This window comes from Anopheles coustani, chromosome 2 (assembly GCF_943734705.1).
Source record: "Anopheles coustani chromosome 2, idAnoCousDA_361_x.2, whole genome shotgun sequence".
NCBI classification, from domain to species: Eukaryota; Metazoa; Arthropoda; class Insecta; order Diptera; family Culicidae; genus Anopheles; species Anopheles coustani.
Window position 1 is genome coordinate 29,161,498 of NC_071289.1, and position 22,403 is coordinate 29,183,900.

A 22,403-nucleotide genomic window follows, 5' to 3' on the forward strand; every position below is an offset into this window, starting at 1 on the left:
TAAGGAATTGAAAAAGGATAACAAAAATTCCAGTTTAGTGAACCAGATTAACGACAACAAAAACGATAACAATAACATCAAAACTAAATAAAAAATCACAACAATAAATTGTTCTGTATTTTTAATCAATTTTCTATTATCTGTTCTTTCGACTATCGTTATACTTATAGTTTTGTTTCGAATTTTTTTTTAGAACTTTTTAAGAATTTAGAACGTTTGAAAAAAAAATCTAATTACATTCGATAAAAGAAAAGGCAAAACTCATTCTAAAACGATATCACTTCTGCCCAATAATAACACAATTTTCCTCGTCCACCCGGCGCAACGCTTGCCCGGGAAACGCACGTCTGTGGAATGTGTTTAATTTCCATCGCCGTCTCGCTTGCCACTGCGCGCGCGAACCGTTTCCTGCTCGCGCAATAAGCGAACCAATCTTCTTCCGCCGGTTTAGAAAAGTCGGCCCCGAAAAAGGGGTAATAATATCCGCGTGTCTGTCCAACCAGTCATGAAAATGGATCGGCACGGTTCGGGGTTGGGGTGGCACGAGGTCGAAGTCTTGCCCTAGAAGCGCCCAGCAAACTGGGGAACCGGGTTGGGTAAAGTCTGCTTTTCGCTTCACGCTCGCACGGCCGGGCCGACGCTTTTCCTTCGCCTTTTCCGCAGCGAGTGCAGCACTGGAAGCGAACCAAAAGTAGCTCGGTGGTAAGGGATGGAGGAGAGGAATTGAAAATGGGGCGCAATGGGCGGGAGGGACACAAGGACGCGAGTGAGTGTTTCAGTTTTCCTCGTGATGCTTTTAATTAAAATTTTATCTCTTCCAATGTCTCGTCGGCCATCGGGCGTCGTATCCTTTTGCCAGCCACTACTCTCTCCCTCTCTCGCTCGCTCTTCTTTCCACCCGTGTCCCTCGCTTTTCCTTGAGTCGGTTGCGTCCCTTGTAGCAATCGTTGTTTGCTCCGGAGCATTCGAGTTTGGATCATTGTTGCGCCTGGCAGTGGCGTGCAATGTTGGCAGTAACGCGAAACGGTTGAAAATAGATCCAACACCCTGAACCCTACCAAGCTCGTATTATTTTTCTCCTAATGAATTTTCTTTTCTATCCACAAAGTATGGAACAACATTCAAGGCTTCGGAAGGCCCTGAAAAAAACTCCTTTTGTTCCATTTTAATGGTAATTTTAAACGCTAATTTCTAAAGCATTCTTGCGTGAAATTTAACTTTCACCAAATGTAGATGAAATTTTCGGGGTTTTTTTCCGAAGATTTTACTTTCAGTATTGTATAGGTAATTGTTTCGTTTTCCTGCACTTTTTTCTTCCATTTAATGTGATTTTAATAACATCTCTTTTATGAACTGAGGCACATACATAAACCAATAAGAGTCCCCGAAAGACATAAGAATCTTTAACATATTCTGTTATATCGAATAAAAGAAACCAGAAAAAGAGAGGAAATCAAAAACGACCAATATACAAAAGAAGATAAAAATAAAAACAAACTCAAAGCGAGTTTTAATTGCTCGATACCTCATTGCGTGTCCTTCATGGACTTTCTAATGTTGCTCCCTTCCTTTTGTGATTTAAAGAGGGAATGAGGTAATGGGGATTCGAAAGAGCAGCTTGAGAAACTCAATTGAAATACCGACTTCCAAATGCTGGAGTTATCTTAATGTCGGTTTAATTGCGCCCTTTCATTTAAAACCGATTACATCCCGTCTATCGTTCCCCTGTACGATGGATTTACTCATAAAATAAAAACAAACTGTGATTCAATTCATGTTATGAAAAATAAGATAAGTTTAAAATTAAAAATATTAATAACACATCATTTCATACACGAAATAATGATATTCCATTACATGATTAAAATTAACTGTCGTAGGCATGTATAATTCAGGTAATCAAAGCACATTCCAGGAACGTATGTTAAAAAACAGTTTCAAAGGAATAGCATTCCTTTGAAAACTAGTGCACTCAGCTGAATAAACATAAAACAAAGACCGTTGTGCTTTCATTAACACCCGATTATTAATAGTGAATACAAACAATTGACTGGAATTTATCAATCAATAGTTGATAATCAATATCATCTCAGAATTGCGTATTGATTAGAATTGATTCTTGATTGATCAATCAATCGAAATTGTATGCGATTGTTGGTTCAAAAGAAATTATGTATTAGTTCGTGAGATCAAAGCGTTTCCAATGTATGGCTGGTTGGACCAAGAATTCATAAATGAAATATCATTGTTGATGCATCTGTGGGCTGATATTGAAAACTGTTTAGCGGCTTCAATTTTTCTACTGTAGAAAGAATAATCATACCTTCTATTTGAGAATTGTACCTACATTAGAAGTTGGTGTAGAATTTTAAAAAATGTTGTATTCTAATGTTTTCTCTGCATAGTTTAGTAATATGAATGAACAAATAAAAGCATAACGTTTAATTTTATGAAAAATAATACTATAAAGCGTACATATTTATTTAAAAACAAAACGTGATCGTGCCCAAAGATTATCGCTATCAGGTCGAGTTGTGTCGTTGACTGATTCTTGACATCGCTGATTAGATATTAATTGGATTCCGCCCGCGTCAAAACCCTTGCGCTCTAGGCAGTCCGGACCAGGTGAAAAGGTACGCTTATGGCAAACGAAGCGTTACAGGGGTTAAGGCTGGAGGGAGCACGAAGCGCGGTTTCGAGACGAAACTACCCTCCCTACCAACCCCACCATATCTGGCCCCACCCGGTGGGGGTTTGGAAAACATCAATCTATTGTGTTGAGCAAATCCTGCTAATTACTGGAAATGTAAATAATTCACTAATTACGTCTCCCAGTTCGTGTGGCTTCGGTTTCAACGCCCAGACGTGGGGTAGACGTGCGGTGGGCAGGGCGTGTGGTGAGCTGGCTATATCATCAATCATCGTAGGAAACAATTAACCGGCGAAATCTCATCTCATTTCTCCCTCCACTGCCCGGGCGGAGGATAATGGCGAGGCGAGATGGAAAGCCGAAGGATATGCTGCCAATCTTTTGGGGGGGCTCGGATTTCACTTTTCATTTAATTCGCTAGAATTCATCCGACAATTCAATTGGCAGGAGGTTGGTGGAACACGAGCGAGAGAGAGAATTATAGGCGAAAGCTAAAGGAAAGTTTTAGGATAGCTTTTCATTTATAAATTAGTTTGATTCGCTCTCTTTCTCGCACCGAACAGAATCCTTCGTTCCCTGTCGGGCTCATCGTAATCACTCGAGTGCTGCTGCTCACCACGTGCTCACTCAGCCTGGCCGTCAGCCGTTTCAGTGCTGGCAGCTTTTCCTCCCTTGAGCCCAAATTACATTTTGCCCCACCTCTCCTTCCTCGTGCTCGTTCATCCACATCCACTCGATAATTAAATACGGCCGGTTCGCCGAAACGATGGTGGGCTGATGCCAAAAGCCACCCTCCTCTCTCCTCCCGTTGACACCCCATAAGAGCGAGGGAGGGGGTGGAAAATCGGGCAGGACGAAAGCGATGGTTTTCGCTCGATTTTGCACCATCCTTTCGGCGTGTCGTTTTCATTCTCAATTAATCGAATCGGGCGAAGCGCGGGCCGTTGAGGGATACGGATGAAATGCAAGGTGGCTTTTTCAGGTCGTTTTACACACAAAAAACCCAGAAAAATGGGTAGAGAAAAAGCCTTCCCCGGTGATCGATAGAAACCAGACCGAGACCATCATCAGGCCCGCGGCCGTGGTCCGGTGCCCCGACGAACGATGGCAGGGATGAATGATATGCATTAAATCAATCAAAAATAGAGACCATCGAAATAAATATTTTAAAATTAAATTTAATTAAAATAAATAACAATCAAATCAGACAGCAAGCAAAGCGAACACAAAAGCAAATACCGACACACATACATATGCGGGCATAAGCTTGGTTGCCATTGATATCGGCCAGAGCCAGAATGGACGCAAAACAAGTTTAAATAGTGGAATGACATCCTATGAAACGATCAGTAGGCCTTTAGTTCGTGAGAGATTATGGACACTGAGCAGGGGGGGTGGGTTTTTGACACAGTCCAATGTTGACCTTTTTCAAAAATGGCTACCACTTGCCTTTGGGTTTGGCTGATTCGAGTTAAAAAAATGAAAAATAAAATTGAGTTGCATCAGGAGTGCCAGAAAACATTTTCCACATTCGTTGCACGTGCATGGATTTATCATTTTCCTTTGACTTTATGTCTCTCATATTTAAAGTATACATATTATTATAGGGTATGGTGTGTGATTAGCAGTTTCTATTTTACTGATGCTAGTTACAAAAAGTTACAATACTTTTATCATCTTTACTTGCTAACTATTTACTCGAATCGAATAAAGGAAAATAAGTTTGTAGGAACATAAGTAATTTTTACCCCTATTTTTAGCTCACTTTTCAATATGAGTTACATTGTTATACACTCATGCTCTGTGACGGATATAATGTAGAATCTGCTGGATGACAAAATGCGTTATCTTACCAATAGTTCATATTGCATAGCATTTTCAACCGATACTTCCGATAGCATCACCGCTCCCTTCCGGTCCCAGCTACTTGCGTTCATTAACGACCGCCGGAAGGATGCCATAATTAAGCCGTTTGTTGCCAAGCTTTGCCCGATCGCACGGGACAACCGGGACATGACGGGGCCAGCACGGTAGCTGACCCATTTAGCGCACGGCAACGACCATCATTCATTTTATTCAAATTTTATCTGTTGAACGTTTCATCACCCGTTCGCTCGTCGAACGCCAACGTGTCCTTTTCGGTGGGGACACCTCGCTTTATCACCGGCGCTAGTCCGTCTCGCTTTTGCTCGATGGAGAATTTTCGCACCGAAGGTTTCCATCCACGCCGAAACACGACTGATGCTGATCGTCATCGGATGGAACTTGATGAAAATGCCTGGGCACTTGATGAAGGACCTTTTTCGTGCGTGGCAACGATCTAGCAGACATGAATGGAGTCTACCGGATCGTGCTCGTACGGGATGAAGGACGAAAATAAATGGCGTGGCTGGCGAGCTTAAGGCCACACCGATATGGGGCTGGATGCTCCGGCCAGGTACTGCAGTGTGTTAATGTGTCGAGCTATCGACCAAGAAGATAAACTTGGTTGGAATGTTGATGAACTAAAGGGCAGTAAAGAGTTATTGAGTTTTCGTCGTAATCATTCAACGTTCTTTTAGAAAATTACTCTTACATTTTAAAGAACGATTTGAAAACATATACATTCTTGAAAATAATCTTAAGAATAGCTGTAAGTAATGTACATTTTCAAATAGAAAATTTACTTAAATTTGTGTCTCTTTCCGGATCACTCCCTTGATCGTGGTTAGTTCTTGGATCCAGTGAAAATTAGGTTTCCAAAAGTGTGAAAAGCGCACTAAAATCTATTACTTCCACTAAAACTTTTGCCAACGCTTCCGTGGGCCGTGGAAAACTAATATCATTTCCCATCCATCGAGGTTCGCGCGCCTCCTCCCAGTATCAAGCCTGCTGCCCTAACTCCTTACCGTCCGTTATCGTCGTCCACCTGCACTTGCACCACTTCCTGGCGCAGAGTACTTGGGAAGGCTGGCAAGCACACATTTTCCCGCCGGGAGTGCAACTGCCGCATCGTTCCTACGGGATCGTTCGCAGCGTGTGTGTGTGTGTGCGTTCGGGGTGAGTTCCGGCGGGGAACCACATCGTTAGCATTATTGTCATCATCAGTTTCGACGCGTGATCGTGTCTCATCGTACTGTGGGCATGCGGACGGCGTTGCAGCGCCGCAAGGGATGACAGTCGCTTTGAACAAAACGGAGACAACACACCATCATTACCGTTTAGTTGCCATGTAACGCAAAAGGCGGCAGCAGTTGGAAATCGACTTTGGCCACTAATGATGAGGCGGAGGCGCAGGATGGAAAGAGTGATCTTTCGACAAACTCCAGCCGCGTCTCACTCTATCCTCGGTCCAATAGTGTTGTCCCTCGCTCTTTCCTCCCGGCCAGCAGGCGAGTTTCACCAAATTTGCATGTGGATACCAGAGCAACTAACGGAGATAACGTACGCTAGCATCATTGTCGTCACCATCATCATCATCATCATCACCATCATCATCATTGCCACCACCAACATCAGTGTTCTCGATTGGAGCGAAGTACATCTTCTTTCGCCCCCGGAGGAGCGCACTCCAGCAATATTTATATGGCTCAACATCTTCCTACTCGCTCCCTCTCTTTCTCTCTCTCTCTCTCTCTCTCTCTCTCCATCTCTCCCAGCGGCCCCTCCTTCCAACATGCCAGGCGGTCTTGTCTTGGTAGCAACCGTCGTTTTCTTATCGCTGACAATCTCCCTTTGATATATTAAATTCAAATTTAATTAAATTTAATTAAACTTCGTACGCCGACTTCTCCCTCGAGGGATGCTCCGAGGGCAGCAAGGATGCGGCGGTAGCGTAAGGCGAGCCGCGGTTTGGTGGACTCGGCTTGTCGGCCGACCGGGACGCCGGACGAAGAGTTGCAGATGAAGTGGCAATTGATGGAAATGTTGGTCGGTTGCAGGCGTTGGCCTTGGGAGCACTTCGTGTGGCTGTTCTCGGTGGTGGAAAGCTTACCGAGAGAATCGGTTGGAAAAATGAACATCCAAATGTGGTTCAATTGTTCCGTATTTGTGCACTAAGGTTGTTTTACTTCCGTGAACGAAAGTTCGTAAAACTATATAAATTAAATAATTAATTGAAATTAGAAACTGTTTTAAAATATGATAAATCACCATAAGAATGGTTTATTATTGAACAATAAATCTTAAGGACCTTCGTAACCAACATACGCCTATTATTGTCAATACCCGCACGGAAGCTGCAAGGAGACAAGTTTCCACTTAACATGGCACACACAATTCATTCGCGTCCGAAAAGAAAACTTCTAACAAGCGCAACGATACCCCGGGTAGAGAAAAAAAAGTCAAACAAATTCTTTTCAACCCACCCAAGCTTACTCGTTGGCCACAGTTTCGCCAACCAGTGGTGGCCTTCGAACGCAAGAGCGAAAAGCAAAACAATCACTTAAAGTGCAGTTGAAAGATGCCTAACGAAGGCATTGCCAGGGGGTCGCAAACGCAAACGGGACGATTGGAAGATGCTGGCGAAACATCGATGACAATTACCGCCGCAAATAGGATCTCGCAGGAAATCTCTAAACTCTAACTTTACGAACGGAGGACTCCCAAGCGGAGATGCGACCGGTTTGGGATTGCGATAAGTCGATCGCCACGGAAGTGGAAAGAGAAAGTGAATGATGGATCATGCAATTTCCACCGGCGATGGGAAACTTTTCGTGAAAACTTATCCCTTCGATCCGCTCAGTAATGGAAAAGCTTGGTACAGGAGTGGTCCGGGTGCATCGGTGGTTAAGTTGAGTAGACGCTCCCGTGCGGGTGATTGGGTAAGTTCTCATTAGCGACATTTGGTAGCACATCAGCAGAACGGTTCGAGAAGCGAATAGGGAAATGATTCGACATGAATAGAGTATGGAACTAACTCTATTTATTTTTCAAACAACTTGTTATCTCACAAGTACCCGAAATTTTAAGATTAACTGTAACTGATATCCTGGAACTATAGATAAAATTGGAGATCATCGACAAAACAACCTAAAAATTAAAAGAAAGGACCAAATTTAACGGATCGTGCGTTTTTGAATAACAAAAAAATATGACAAGTGAAGACGATAATCTTAGCGCTTGAGGGAAAAAAAACAAGCGAGTAAATATATTTGTTATTAGTTATTTTTATTCTGTTATTTATTAACTACTATTTGTTTGACTAAACTAGAATCAGACAGAATATGGTATAAGTATACTTATTACACAGTACTACACTTGAACAGTATAACACAGTATACTTACAGTACAGAACTTGCTGTACTGTTTACTTATAAATCGAAGTAATAGTGTTTTAAAATACATAAGAACTTTAGAATTCATTAAACTTGACCATGAGGGAGAAATTGTCTTTTAGGGCATTCTAACATTTTATAGAAAACAATGCTTTTTCGTCTCTAATCAACTTTTTTTTTCATTTATTTTGGACACTAATTAAAGGATAATAAAGAACAAATAAAAGTGTCCATAAATTTGTTTATATCTTATTTAACAAACCAAGACATCCAAATGTATTTTTTTCATCAGATAAACGGTTTTATGGTTCTGCCAAGGCTTGGAACCATCGCACATATTAGTTTCTAAAGGCGAGGAATTGGAAAATGTTTACATTCTCCGCATAATTATAAATATGGCTTCCTCATTTATGTTCGATCTCTCTAGATATGCTCGTATACCATTGCAAAGTGTCGATTAGCGGCGCCACCGATGAACCCATTCTTCATTCAGTAAATTGCGACACTTGCGCCAGAGCGTCCGTACCAAACGGGAACGGCCTCATAATCGCAAAACGAACCCAGGCCGGCTGGGTTGCCCGATTTGGCGCAGCATAAAACGGGGAACGGGGAGCGAGCTACCGACGGGGGTTTTGCTAATTTATGCGCTAATCAAATATTTACTGATCGTGTTTCTCAGTTGCCGCCGCTCCGGCATAAGTCCATGGCCGACGGGGAAGGCTCGAGGAGAGCTCGAGAAATTAATTAAAAAAGCAAGATGAAGTAGCGAAGCAATAAGACGAACAAAGGAGAGAGCGCAAAAAAACACCATCCGAAACACACACACACACGTGCGTCCTTCCGCGCAGTCCTTACCGTGGCGGCTTCCTTTCTTTCCAGGTTTCGCTTCGATCGGGTTATTTTGCCGCACAGCACACCGGGAGGGAAGGGACCTCATCGGGCGGGGAGTAGAATGACAAAAACCCGGCTTGGCCCAAATGCGGTCAAAACGCGTCGGAGCCGCTTTTCCGGCTCCGGGACCGGTCGCGGAATTGGCTCTAATTTACAAATTCCTCATCAAACGCTACCACCTTCCATTCGGTCGGTCGTTTAGGTTTTCTTTCCTCCTTTGGTGATGGTGATGATAATGATTTGAAATAGGAGAACGCAGCAGTAGCAGCTTTCGTGGCATTTTTCGTGTATATTAAAATTAAAAACAGGGAAGCTTATAATCCGGGCTTTACCTGTACCGACGAGCGAGGAAGGGCGAGGCTGGTTCATGGAGTAATTTCAGCAGAGTGCTACTGTGCTTGGTGTAATTTGTTATGCTTACTGACGCCGTTTCGTTATGACTAAATTATAATCAAAACTTCTAAACAGCGGGAAGCAGAGAAATGAGAGAGGATGAGAAGGAGAAAAAAAGAGAGAAACAAAACAATAAAACCTCAAACCGCTCCGTGTCCCATTTGGCAACCCCATCGATGCGGAAGAACTCGATGCAACCCATCCCGCGGATGAAAAATCCCATTAGTTTGCTTTATATGGTTTGTTGATTTTTGTCGCCATCATTCTGCATCCCCACAACAACCCCCCAAATCCCTCCCCCCGTGCCACGATCTTTGACACTCAAGCCTCCTTAGCAGGAGCACGGAGGAGGTTTACTTCATTAGCGTTCGTGTGCGTTCGGGAGGCCCAATCAAGCCGCAAGTCGGCCGTTGGTCTGGCCTCAGTGCCGCGACTGTGCCGATTATTGTCTCACGTTTGCTCTTTTGGTTCCCCTTTTTTTCACACGTTGCCTCTGGACCTGCCGAATGTCGCTGTTTTATTGTGCGCCCTCCTTCCGCGCAGTGGCCAGAGCTGGTTCCCCGGGAGTTCTCCCTCCACGAGGACCTTCCTCCGTCGCTTCCTATCGCCACGTTTTCTTGGTGGTGCGAGTAAAACCCCGACTGAAGAAATAAGGGACAGCGTGTTCAAGTTCTCTCTTGGAGTTTGGTTCCTGCCTTCACTGCCCCCTTCATGGGCCGGGCCGTCGGGCTCCCCTTCGAGTGTCGCTCAAATTTAATTAGATCGAAATGGAATCAAGATAAATTTGAAAGTCGCCAAATGGGTCGCGGATTGCGGATTGGTTGAATCCCCCTAGGAGCAAAACGTGGTTGAAGAGATGAATCAATGTTTGTTATTAATTATTAAATACTTATGTTCCAGTGCTCCAGTGTGATGAGTTACTAGTTACCGTTAAAGGAAAGGTTTATGATATTGATAGAGAATATCAATTTTTTGGCAAAAGTCTGATCCAATATGTTAACGCTGAAAAAACTAAAGAAATATTTTATAAATAGAAATTTTTATTTTATTTCAGATTTAGTACTAGTTTTGTCAACAATAAACGAATCTAAAGGATCGTGATACGCTAATCATGGCATCCGCGCAGCATATTGCGAATGCTCGCATACAGTCACACATGGGTAGTCACAACAGAAGGAAGCATTAGGAAAAATCAACTACATGACTCGATTGAACCTTGGCCAACAACAGCGAATCACGCGGAACGCCCGGCCGATTGCAAGACGCGTCGGCGTGGAAGGTTTGGTTTTGCTCATTAGGACGCAGTGGTTTTGGTTTTCCAGCTCTGCATTTCCGTCGACACCAACATTGCGCCTTTCCGGTGATGCCGACTGTCCGCCACCAGACGCGGGCTGGTTGATTACATGCGAAACCGGGTTAAGCTTCGGATTGCGAAACCAAAGGTGACGGTGACGGACAAGTTGACAAGGGATAGTTCGACTCGCCGCAAGCCAACGGAGAGGCGAAAGCCTTTGCTTCACTTTGGTAGGCGCGGGAACATTTAGGAACCCAGATTTGAAGGTATTGTGACCCAATATTCTACTCTATCTGAGCAACATAGGCAATTTACTTCCAAAAGTGTTTGAAATGACATCCCTCAGCCATGTGCATATATCAAAGTAGAATAAAATGTATCATTAAAAATAAACTTTCCCATTTGGAGATGCCGGGTATCGATCCCGGTACCTCTCACATGCTAAGCGAGCGCTCTACCATTTGAGCTACACCCCCTGTTGAAAACCGATTCACTTTTACCCAACTTTTAGTGCAGGTAAAACATCGCTTGAAGTTATTTTTAAAACATATCGCTCCTCGCCTGCCGATCGATGTCGAGGGAAGGGACAACGTTAAGCGGCATACGGCCACTAGTCGTGAGTTGAGCACAGCAGAAGTAGACACGATAAAAATTAAGCGATAAATGAACCGTTTCACTTTTCGTATGGGTATATCATATAAATTAAAAAAAAAACCGTAAACGGATTGTGGACGAAACAAAAAGTGAAAGGAAAGTTACAATTTGGGGATGCCAAAACGAACGGCTCATGCGTTGCGGAAAGGAATTGTCAATCTGAAGCACGAATGTGTGAAAAAGGGAATCTGGGCTCGTTAAGTTTCTTTGTTATGTTTTTGTTTGTTTCTGTTGTTGCGGATTTTCGTATCGAAGTGGCATTCGCTGTGGAAGGTGGAGAACCTTAAGTAAAATTGTAAAGACACATATTTAATAGCTTTGTTTAAACTTTTAACAATCTTCACTTGTAAGTTAGTTACAACACTTAAAAACAGAACATATACGGTAAAAGATAGAATTGGCAAAAGCAGTAGAAAGGAAGATTGAATCAGAATAAGATATGATAAGAAGAAAACAGGAAAAGGATGTAGCTTTGCTTTCACTCAATATTCGGTAGGTCTGAAAACGGCGATCGGCCTAAAAACATGTACACAGCTAAAGCGATAAGATACTATTCAAGTAGTATCATCGTTATCAACGAACGTGGGTTAAGATTAATGTTGCGCGTGATAAAAATTGAGTTAGTGGAAAGATTAAGCAAAGCATCGAGCGAAGGGAAGAGAAATGAATTGTCCACTAATTACCTTCCCCAGGACGCGACGTCCCAGATTAATGCTAATTTTCTTTTATTAATTCCTTTTCGTTTTCCTTTCCACCCGTGCCCTTCTACGGCTATCGTAATTAGATCGCCGAAAAGGCCCCCGAGCTTAATCTACCCTCTGATCCCGTTTGCAAAACCGGATCGGTTTCGAAGATCGTTGCCGGAGATCGTCGGCTCCGCCGTCGGGCTTATTTGTTTTTTTTTTTTTGTATGATCAGACGTACCGTTCGACCTTGCAAAAACTTAATCTCACGTTCAGATCGACCATCGGCTAGGGTCGTAGGCACTCGGCGACGATCGGTGATTGGATATGTTTGCCAAACCACCTAAGCATAAACGAGAAAACAAGACCCGGAAAGACCGGTGCCAAATTAGGGAGAAAAGCCGCTTATCCGCTTCTAATTAGGCACGGGTTACGGATTTAGAACGATCGGTTCCGATTTCAGTTTGGCTGAAGGTGAATGTGTGCGTAAAGGACCGGACCAATCGTTAGGGTTTGGATTATAAGTCGGTAGGGTAGCTAAAGCTATGTGAAGGATTTGTGCCCAACAATAGCCAGTCATAATAATATTTGCCTTCGGTGTTTTCAATGATTTTGTTTTCTGAAATTGCAACGCGTGAAGGAAGGTTGATCAGTTTGATTTCATTGATCGAAATTTTAAAGCTTGAACCAACAATACAGATTGCTCTAAAAGTCACATTATCATCATGATCAAAAATCAATTTGCTCCCCCAATCTAACAAAGTGTCATTATCGCTCGAGGTTTTCATGCAGATTTGAAAAAAATAAACTTTCGATACGCACAGCATACCGGCACACATTCTCCCGCACAACAAAACAAATGCGGCGAGGCACACGAACGCCGACGGACGGGGGTTCCTACTTGGTGGCGCGCAACAGTCTGGCCGCGTGAGAGGTGAGGCCAAAAATTTGTTTTCTCGGTTAATTTAATTAGATTTTTAATTGTCAATTAGTGTAGAAAATTTTAAAGCTAAATTAGCTCATTACGTGCGTAGAGGACGCAACGGCATGCCCGGTTAGGAGCTCGGTTTCGGTTGGCGCTGGGTGGTGGCCATGGGTTCGGTTCACCGTAAATGGTTTTTATGGGTTTTATGGTTATGCTGTGTTTTTGTTCTCCATGTTTTTTTTTTCATCCCATCTTCTCCCTTCGGCCCTTTTAGCAGTACGTTTTGCTCGCACTCTCGGTAGTATCCAAATACTCTGGCATTCCGTACCAAGTGGGTGACATAGACTTGGGGAAATGGTTCGGGGGAGGAAAACCTATAAGTGAGTCTGAGAAGATTCTGAGCAGTGAACAACGCGTAAACTTCCATTGGGGGGTGGATGGTTGTGCGAGAAGAAATTACTCGCGTTAGAAGGGAATGAGATTATTTTGGTTTCTTGTAAGCCCGAGGGGAAGCTATGGAGCTTTTGAGTGAAGTACAATTTAAGTTTGTCTAATTAGTGATGTAAAACAAAGTGAAACTCGTGTAACGTTAGTGCTAACTTTCTCATTGTTATACTAGAATTGGATCTTCGGGTAAGGAGCCTCATAGGTCAAATTAGATTTGATTGTTACCCTGTTTTGTTTAAACTACTGACATGCCAGGGGTGGCTATGTCCTATGACATTTTTTAAATAGTATAAAAGTATTAGTCTGACCAACTTATTCCTATTCATGTGAGACTTTAAATCTTTTAAAATGATGAAAATCTAGAAAATTGCACATTATTGCATCCTTGCAAATTTAAAAATGTTTGCAGATTGGCTTAACAAAACCCAATTTTCGTGTATTTTCATTATACTTGGCTCTTTTCTCGGTGAACTTTGCGGCATACCGGGAGCAAATAGCTCATAAAGCATACCTCATACTTATTTTTTCAATAATTTAAACTGATTTCGAAAACAACGTTTTATTCACGTCAGATAAGATACGTTAGGACGAAGTATCTGACCACCTATCTCGCAACACCTTCAAACAACAGTCAGATGAATATTTCCTAGTACTTTAGGTCAGTTCGCTGAAGGTTTTTCGTTTGGTACCCATCAAGATGCACCTGTCACCGATGCACAGAATCTTGTTGACACCTACACCGGAAACCTCAACTTCCGTGGAAGGAAATAGGACTTCATTTCCGTCAACAGTCCCTCCAAGGCGACGTACGCTTGTTATGTCAGTACGACCAAAACCGGCTCTTTTTGCAAAAGGTGAAAAGTTCGGTGCATACCGAGCACAATCGAAAATCAACCCGAATGTGGAACACTGCGTCAGGTCGGAAGGTTTCTTCTTTGGCAGCATCCTTCGACGTGTGGCAATCCCTTCAAGGATCACAGGCCACACATTCAATAGCTTCCCGCTTTCCTTTACCAGTGTTCCCCCCCCCCCAACGGATCCAATCTTCTAATTCATCACTCTTGTCTCAATCTCGTTTAGCGCTTTTTCATCACGATTCCACCACGAGTGCGCAAGAAAAAGCCAACGATTGGACCGGAAAGAATGGAAGTCAATGTGAAGCCAAATTGAAAACGGAAACTAATGACTAGCGACGGCCGTCTCGACCGTAGGAGGAGACAACCTTCGGCAACGAAATAGCGCCCCCGTGCTGACACGATGTCTCCCGGTGTTTGACAACGGCGTATCATCATCATCAGACCATTTGCACTCCGTTCGACTGCCATTAAGCTTATGCCGGGGCGCGCGTTCGAGCCTGCCAAGGAGATGCCTGCCGACCTGGAAACAGCGGATGCGAGGGGGAAAATGCAATTTTGCCAACCACAGTTTCTTCTCCCTGCTCCCCTGGCACGGCCGTCTACCCCCTCTCGGTGCACTCAATTAGGAGTTGGATTCATTTTCGTGCGGCCTGGCACTAACACCGAGCAGCTTTTCGAGGGGAAGAGAATTGGAGCTGATAATCCACTTGGTACTTTCTTGTCGGTTGATGGATTGAATTTTCAGCCAAGTACCATAACGATAAAAAAGTTTCGTTTCGATGGAAATCTGCAAATGGGGGTTTTCAATTGGGTTTTATTACGTACTACTTTGAGATAAACCGATACATAACACTGTTTTTAATGTTTCTCGAAAATAAAAACTAGAACACGCTCATCCAAGAACGGGGACATATAAAAATCAACCACTCACATACATATGGCTGACAGTTAGCAACTTCCTGCTCCCTCGAACGACCCAGGCCACACGATCGAAACAGTGGCGATGACGATTCCGTACGACTTCCACTCGCTTACGTACCAAATTGTGTCGATTTCCGCTCGATTTTTCGTCGAACTATCGATTCTTGCCGTCAACCTTACGGAAGACGGGAAAAATAATAACAAAACGAAATCGCTGGAAAGGTGGAACGAAGGAAATCGAGCGCAAGAGTTTTTAAAAGGCTGGTGGGACAACACACCGGTGACCGTGTTTATTTGAAGGATAACCAATTTCCGAGCGTCAACTCGAGACGCCACACCGTCACCTGAAAGCGTGGGTTCAGTTCTGATTGGATTGTGCGACTTAATAGACGGCTGCAGGTACGGGAAGGTGAGACGTGTGCGTGCAGGAGCATGAGGAGAAAGTGAGAGTGAGGGAAGGAAAAATACAACCAACCAGTTGCGGAAAAACGTACACATTTTCCAATGCGATTTTACTGCCCGATTGGGATGTAGTACAAATAGGAAAAAAAAACAAGCAAAACAAGAAATAATGCGAAAGGTTTATGTTAAAGGAAAATTTGATTTAATAAAAATTCTTTGAAACGTCATGTAAAGTAGGAAAATAATATGCAAAACCAATACAAATTTTCTACTATTGAGGTCAATGAAGAAAAAAACATTGTTGTACACTTGAAAAAAGCAAAGATAAATTGTCTAATTAATTTAACTGAAAAATGTCACTCGTTATGATCGTACAATGCCTACTGAACAGACATAGAAGAGTGTCAAGTCGACCAGGCTGCCTACAAATAAGGGTCCTTTAGAGGAAGGAGCGGCTACGGATTGAGCGTGACATCCGCAATTGAAGGAAACAATTTCGAACACATACAAACATGCTCCATAGAAGGTAACCATTGGAAAAAAATACGACCCGCAAATAAAATAAATAAAATGTCATCCATCCGCAAGTAAAATGCCGCAACACCACTCGACTTGATAAAGCCACTTTTTAATTAGTGTAAATTGTCAGAGTCTAATTGGGATTTTTTCGCACTAATGATGAGCATGTTTTACTTCACTCCTTCCCTTCGTTCGTATTATGCATTCACGGTGTCGCACTTGTGTGACGGTAAAAAAAAATTGTGCAGCCGACAGGGTTCTACTTGAGTTGCATCATGTTGCTTCCCAGTAGCTTATGATTCGTTACAAATGAATGGGATGTTGGTGATTGAGTCTCTCATTTCCCAGCTAGTGGGTGCACTTGTTCAAGCGAATGAGCAAGTTTAGCGAGTGGCTCATTATGTGAGCATATTTTTCAAGCTTCATGCGTATGATGCGTTAATTAAATAAATAATTTGTTGAGGCGTATGATGATTAGTTAGATTGGAATTTTTGTTCGATGTTAGTTTTATAACATACTTAATGTTTCCGACATTTATTACTAAACCATATACTACATAAATTGAAAAAATATAAATACGTTTTGTTACAAACATTTAATGATGATGGTTCTATAAAATTCATCACCGTGTAAATTTGATACCGATAAAAAATACGAAAAAATGTATCATATGTCTATCGTACAACCACGGGTGAGGAAAAATCTTTTACTACAGTTTTTCGCTTTAATCTTTCCGAGCACTGTTCACGACCTTTCCCAAGCCCGCCATCATAAAGATCGCGGGCCGTTTGATTTTCACTCTCTCTCCAGCAGTTTTCCTACCACCCCACTCCCGCTATTGAAGGCATTCATTCCAATTTCCGCTCCGTACAGCTTTGCTGAGCCGTTGTTTCGCTCTTCCACCTTCGCACCCAAGGCCAAAACTGGGCAGCCGAGACACACCGTAAGCTCCTTGGGCCAGAAAAGTTTGTCTGTCGAAGGTTAAGCGGCTGAACCGTGGGCCGGATGGGGAGGGGTGTTGAGCTGGCGACGGGCGTAGGGCACGCAGAAACGAACTCAACTGGAGCTGTTCAATCAAACGGCTTTCTTGCTGTAGTGTTTGGGGTTCTTTTTTATTTTTATTTTGTTGCCGCTCTCCTTGCCAAACACATTTTCCGTGAAGGGCAGTCAATGGCTGACGCCGCGCCGTACAGTGTTGGCCGAGTACAAAAGGACGGACGGCTGTGTGTTTGAGTGTCGGCTGTGGGGTGTATGTTTGCGTGGGTAAGGGATGCAAAAAGGGATGAAATTATGTTCATATTACCGGAAATTATATCGCCGATGACGATAACGTGGCGCGGCCCGTACTCGAGCGATACACACTTCTAGCAAGTGTACTATTGCACCGTCTTTACCTTGGAACGACGGAGCGGATGGAAATATTTAGAACTCACCAATACGGTTGAAAAGCGTGGAAAAATCGACAAGTTGGTTGCAATTTTGCTCCTTGATTTGAGTGTGGATGCTAAGCTTAACTACATGTTTTAAAGTAGGAAGATGGTAATACACAATAATTTGATGATAATTACTATGTGCACAACGTAAAGATTTGATTGACATATTTTTAACTGTACTACAATCATGGCATCAAAAATATAACAAACCATTAAGCTTAATTTTGTTCACTGCAGAGAGCCGCGCAGACCTATTACAGGCATGCAAAACTCTAACACATGCAAACATAGTTTCGATTTAGTCAAACGTACACAACCAAACATATTTTGCCGACCACACACATACTCAGCGTGTTTTCTATGAAATTTAATTTCATTACAAACATTTCCCTATATTGGTAGGGATGATTGATTACCTGTTAACGAATATTAAATTGAATTCATGGCGTGCGTTCCACTCTACATTGTGTGACACTGGAGTGGAGTGAGAGTGAGAGTGTCGGCCCACGAGGGTGAGCCCACCGTTTGGCCAACCTTAATCTGGAAAACACCGAATGGAAAGCAATAGATCTTCCAAAAACTTGCCAGAAATAGGCGGGCGGCCCAATTCGCGATGGAGGCGCCAGGTAGTGCGTAAAAAGCGGCAAGGAATTTTTTTTCAACATGCTGGCATACAACTGCTCGCAGCACCTTTGTTGGCGCCAATACATGGGACTCACAGCTTATGGAGAAAAACCTTTTCCCCAAGAATTTCATACCGGGTTAGTTACGGAAGTAACATACACCCAATACACGAGCGAACCTAGAGGATACATTTAGTAGATTAAAATCTTTCGTTTTCGTAGTAATGCGTCATTAGACACAGGTCATATAAACAACCAAAAATGGAGTTAAATTTATTGCTGGCATATGTTTATCTATTCAATAAGACAATTTGAACAGCAAAATTTCCAAACATTATCATTATTTTAAAAGTAATTCTGTTTTGTACATCACGTGCACTCTACATCTTTCTAACTGTTTCTTTGTCTTATGCATTAAGTGCGAGGAGTCAATAGAGATTTAAAGGAAATATATGGATGAGTGAATTTTGCAATATTCCATTTTAACCGACTTCTGGATCTTAGGGACCAAACAAAACCACATGGCAACCATAGCAGTTTTCAACCGATCCGTGGGAGCTAAATCTGGGAAAAACGACACATTTGTCGTGGTTATGAAAAACCTCCCTCTGGAAACTGCAAGAATTGCAGCTATAAAACCCTGCATAATACCCCCATTGAGATGGTTTTTAATGTTTCTTTTTTTTCCGATCTTGAAGGACACGAACATTCAAGCCTTGAATCTTACAAGGCGTCACAAAATCCGTTTGCCTGCACATTTCCAAAAAGGGGAATGCAGTGGTCGTATTGTGGTTTGTGGTGTGTCGAAAGATTTTTCTAAGCGTCTTATAAAATTCTTTCTCTTTCACAACTAGCCAGTGGAAAGAAATTGTGTTTCAAAGAAAGGCTTGACCACCAGAGCTGGTCTGCGTTAAACTTTCTTACTTTGTTTTTGCAACGAATGATAACATCTGTTCCGGTATTCATTTTTTCTCTAGAGCAAAGAAGCAGAGTGAATGATTTTTCTCCTTTGCTAAGGCTTAAGATGGTCTCTGGATGTCTATGGCAGAAGCGTCCATCGAAGATTATTTTGGTCCAAGCTAACTTTTCTCATTCAAATGGGGGTTTTGTTCTACTTGTGACTGTTATTTCTTGGAGTCATAGTAACAGATCTTGACAACATTTGGAATGGTCATGTTATTAATATTCGTATTATTTCATGTAACAAGAATTGTTGCAAACGGTGGCAAAAATCATTGTACAGCTAATAAAAGACTATTTTTGATGTAAATTTGAGTTTTCTTCAAAGCGAGGACGGGTTAATTTTATTTCAGTCACGACAAGTAATTGTGTAAGACCACGTGGCAAACGCCGCCAAAGCTCGTATCACGTGCCTTGACGCAATTCACATTAGCATGTAATTTTCCATTGACTATACCTGTTTCTTCTTTCTCCAGAACAAAAAAAAACGCGATTCATTTACATTTTAACAAACTTTGGTGTTGCTTCAAGGAATAGATTGTAGCGCACCTTCCTAGCTTCAAAAGATTCATCATGAGAGCAGTTTCCCACCGACAAATGTGTTTCAGTGTGAGTAGAATAAATTGAACCACAGAGGACAAGAGCTTGACCAGAGGTTGGAAAGAAAATCCTTCACACTTACACCAACTGGCGAATAAAACTTACCACCCAACTGAGCCAATGCTTAGACGGAATCAGTCACGCAGAACAAAAGACTGATTTTTCATGACTGTTGCGCGGAAAGAGAGCGACCAAAGAAGTCTGGCACGTTTATTTCCTAGCACGTAATATAATAATCAAAAAGCGATTATCATACCATTAGACGGTCGCGTTAATATTCCGATTAATTATAAATCTAGAGCAGCCCCGGATCGTCTGCGACGTCCAACGGCATCAGATCGGAATAGCGACTGCCCCTCGAATCGGAGGTCTTTTATTCAGAACTAAATTTGTCTTGCATTATTTTTCATCACTTTTGATGAGAGTAGACAGGAAAAAATATTTTAGGTTCAGAAAAACGGTGTAGTATTTACTCAGTTATATTTAGGAATTGAAAGATGTTTGCAACTTAAATAAAAAAGAATATTTATTTGTTACAATACTGTTTTAATAAATTTGATTAAATAGCAACAGTATTAAGGAAGAAAATATAAAAAGAGTTTGTTCCCCTCAAGGCGTACATATTGCCTCACCTTCTCCTAATTCATTCGTAACCATCGTTCTATCTATTCTTTATTATCGTCAACTCGTCGCCGTTGGTAGGTTTTGTATCATTAAAACAATCTGTCCGGCTGTAGCAGACTGTCTTGACACACGCAAACATCGAGATGCTCGCCTAGCTTTTGCATTGCGTTGATTGCCAGCTAAACTATGCCAGCCCGTGGTCGACAATCAAGTGACCGAATATCCCTGTCCGAAATGGGACTGAACGATCCAACAAACCGCCCACCTCGTGCGGGGGCCGGCCCGACAAAGCGGAAATTGTACTTTGGGAAGGCCAAACCCTCCCGTGCAGGAAGGAGAGGAATTTCATCTTCATTAATAAATCATAGGTTGGGTTGGAAAACGCAAACTACAAATTACGGCTCATTAATTAGGCATGGACCTTTCGCTTTGGACCACTCGCTGCATTGTTGTGGTGATTCGAACCCCCCCCCCCCCCCTTTCTGGCGGGAGAAAGGGGGCTCGGGAAGGGTGGAAGCGCCATCTAACACTCATATCCACCCTCACCAGGTCCTGGGGAGTTCCCCGCTCAACCAAACCGATGACGTTCGACCACGCCATACCACCCACCATCGGTTGGGCGTTTTGGGGATTCGAACATGGAAATTCATTGTTGTTAATTCGCAAGCAGTGCAGCACGGCCTGGTGGAAGGTGGTAACGGTGAAAGGGGATCGTAATCAACATGGCTCGTCGACGAGGTGGTAACATAAATCATTACTCAAGCACGTGCTTCGTACGCATCTGGTGCACTTAGAGAGTGGCAGCATGCGGACGAAGACGCTCGGACGAAAAGGGCAACCAATTACGATTCCAATACGACGACAACGACGACGACGGTGCTGTCGACGGTGAATAGGTTTTAATTGATCGAAGACACGCAATCACAGGCGCACGTTGAGCACCGCTATCGTCGCAAGGTGACGTTGTATAAATTGACGGCTTTCAAATGAAAGCCGTGAGTTCAGAATTCTTTAATTTGATAAAATATATATTCCTCAATACATAAACCATTGATAATTTGAAACTTGATAACATAGAAATGGTGGTGTGGAACATATGTTCACAAAACAATTAAATTTAATAAATAATGTTTTAAACGTTTCGCAATAAAATTACTAACAGCAGATCCTATGCAACCGCAGTGCTGAAGCCGGCAGATCGTTTGCACGCTTTATGGACAAACAATTCACATCAATCAATGGAATTTAATTACGAAAAAATGCCCCTCATCTAATTAAATCGAGATGCCCCGTGCGTCCAGATCGCCCAGCTTCCCACTCCCCCAGAAGGGGTGGAAATCTGTAGCCGCGCCGACCACTTCCCGCATAAAGCCATCCGCAATGGGCGGAAGAAGATGAATGATCGAAACAAGTGTAATCCAATAAATGTAATAATAATGGGCAGGATTTATGACAAACAGCAGCCGGAAGAGTGGAATGCAAATCGAATTGCAGCGGACCCGCTCCGCGCGTGCAAAAACGAAGAGCGAAAAGCGCAGCAGCACGCAATCGAAGAAAAGACGCGTGGATGACGCAGGAGCGGATGGTTTTGTGGCGAGGGTGGCGCTGTGGCCCACCCCTCTGCGTAGTAATTAAATTTCTCCGATTCATTTACCCTACACCAAAGCGCCATACAGAGACACGGACGAGCACACCGCACGCCGAAGGGAATGTCGTAGGATGTAATTGAATTTTCGTTATAGATGGGAGGGTAATGACGAGAGTGACGTGGGGAGGAAAAAATGGTGGAGTTAGACGCACCAATACACGTTAGCCAAACCGAAACGGTCCATCTTTGTGCCGACAGTCTGTTACCAATTTTGTCAGGACTCATCCAACAAGAATGTTGTGATGTACCAACGAAAAATATATTGTTTTCTCAAAAGTGTAAAACATATCGAAGTGCGTTTTTTTGAAAAGAAATAACATATTTATAGACTGTTTCTTTCATACGCTCAAACCGAAAAACAATTCAGGCATTTGTATGAAACATTTTCAAACAAACACACATACCCACACATGTAACTCTGATTTAATACACACATTTTACTCTTCGCTACACACTTCTGCAAAGCAGTACAATTCCATTTGCAACCCTCGTCACAATCATTAAAATGATATCAACCAAAAACGAAAAAAAAGAATCGCCCTTTTACTCGTACGGGTGCGTGTGCGTAGGCGTCCAAAGGGCAGACCAAACGGTGAAGAATCGCACTTGAAATAGGGTTTGAT

At 42.8% G+C, this 22,403-nt stretch overlaps 1 protein-coding gene and 1 non-coding gene across 2 annotated transcripts in view; both read right to left on the reverse strand.

The window, feature by feature from the left end:
• The window catches only part of LOC131266887 (LIM domain transcription factor LMO4), a 201,233-nt gene that overhangs the window by 49,228 nt on the left and 129,602 nt on the right, over positions 1 to 22,403 (reverse strand). The window lies entirely within an intron of this gene.
• Positions 10,887 to 10,959, reverse strand: Trnaa-agc (transfer RNA alanine (anticodon AGC)). The gene has a single exon. It is a non-coding gene; the product is annotated as a tRNA-Ala (tRNA).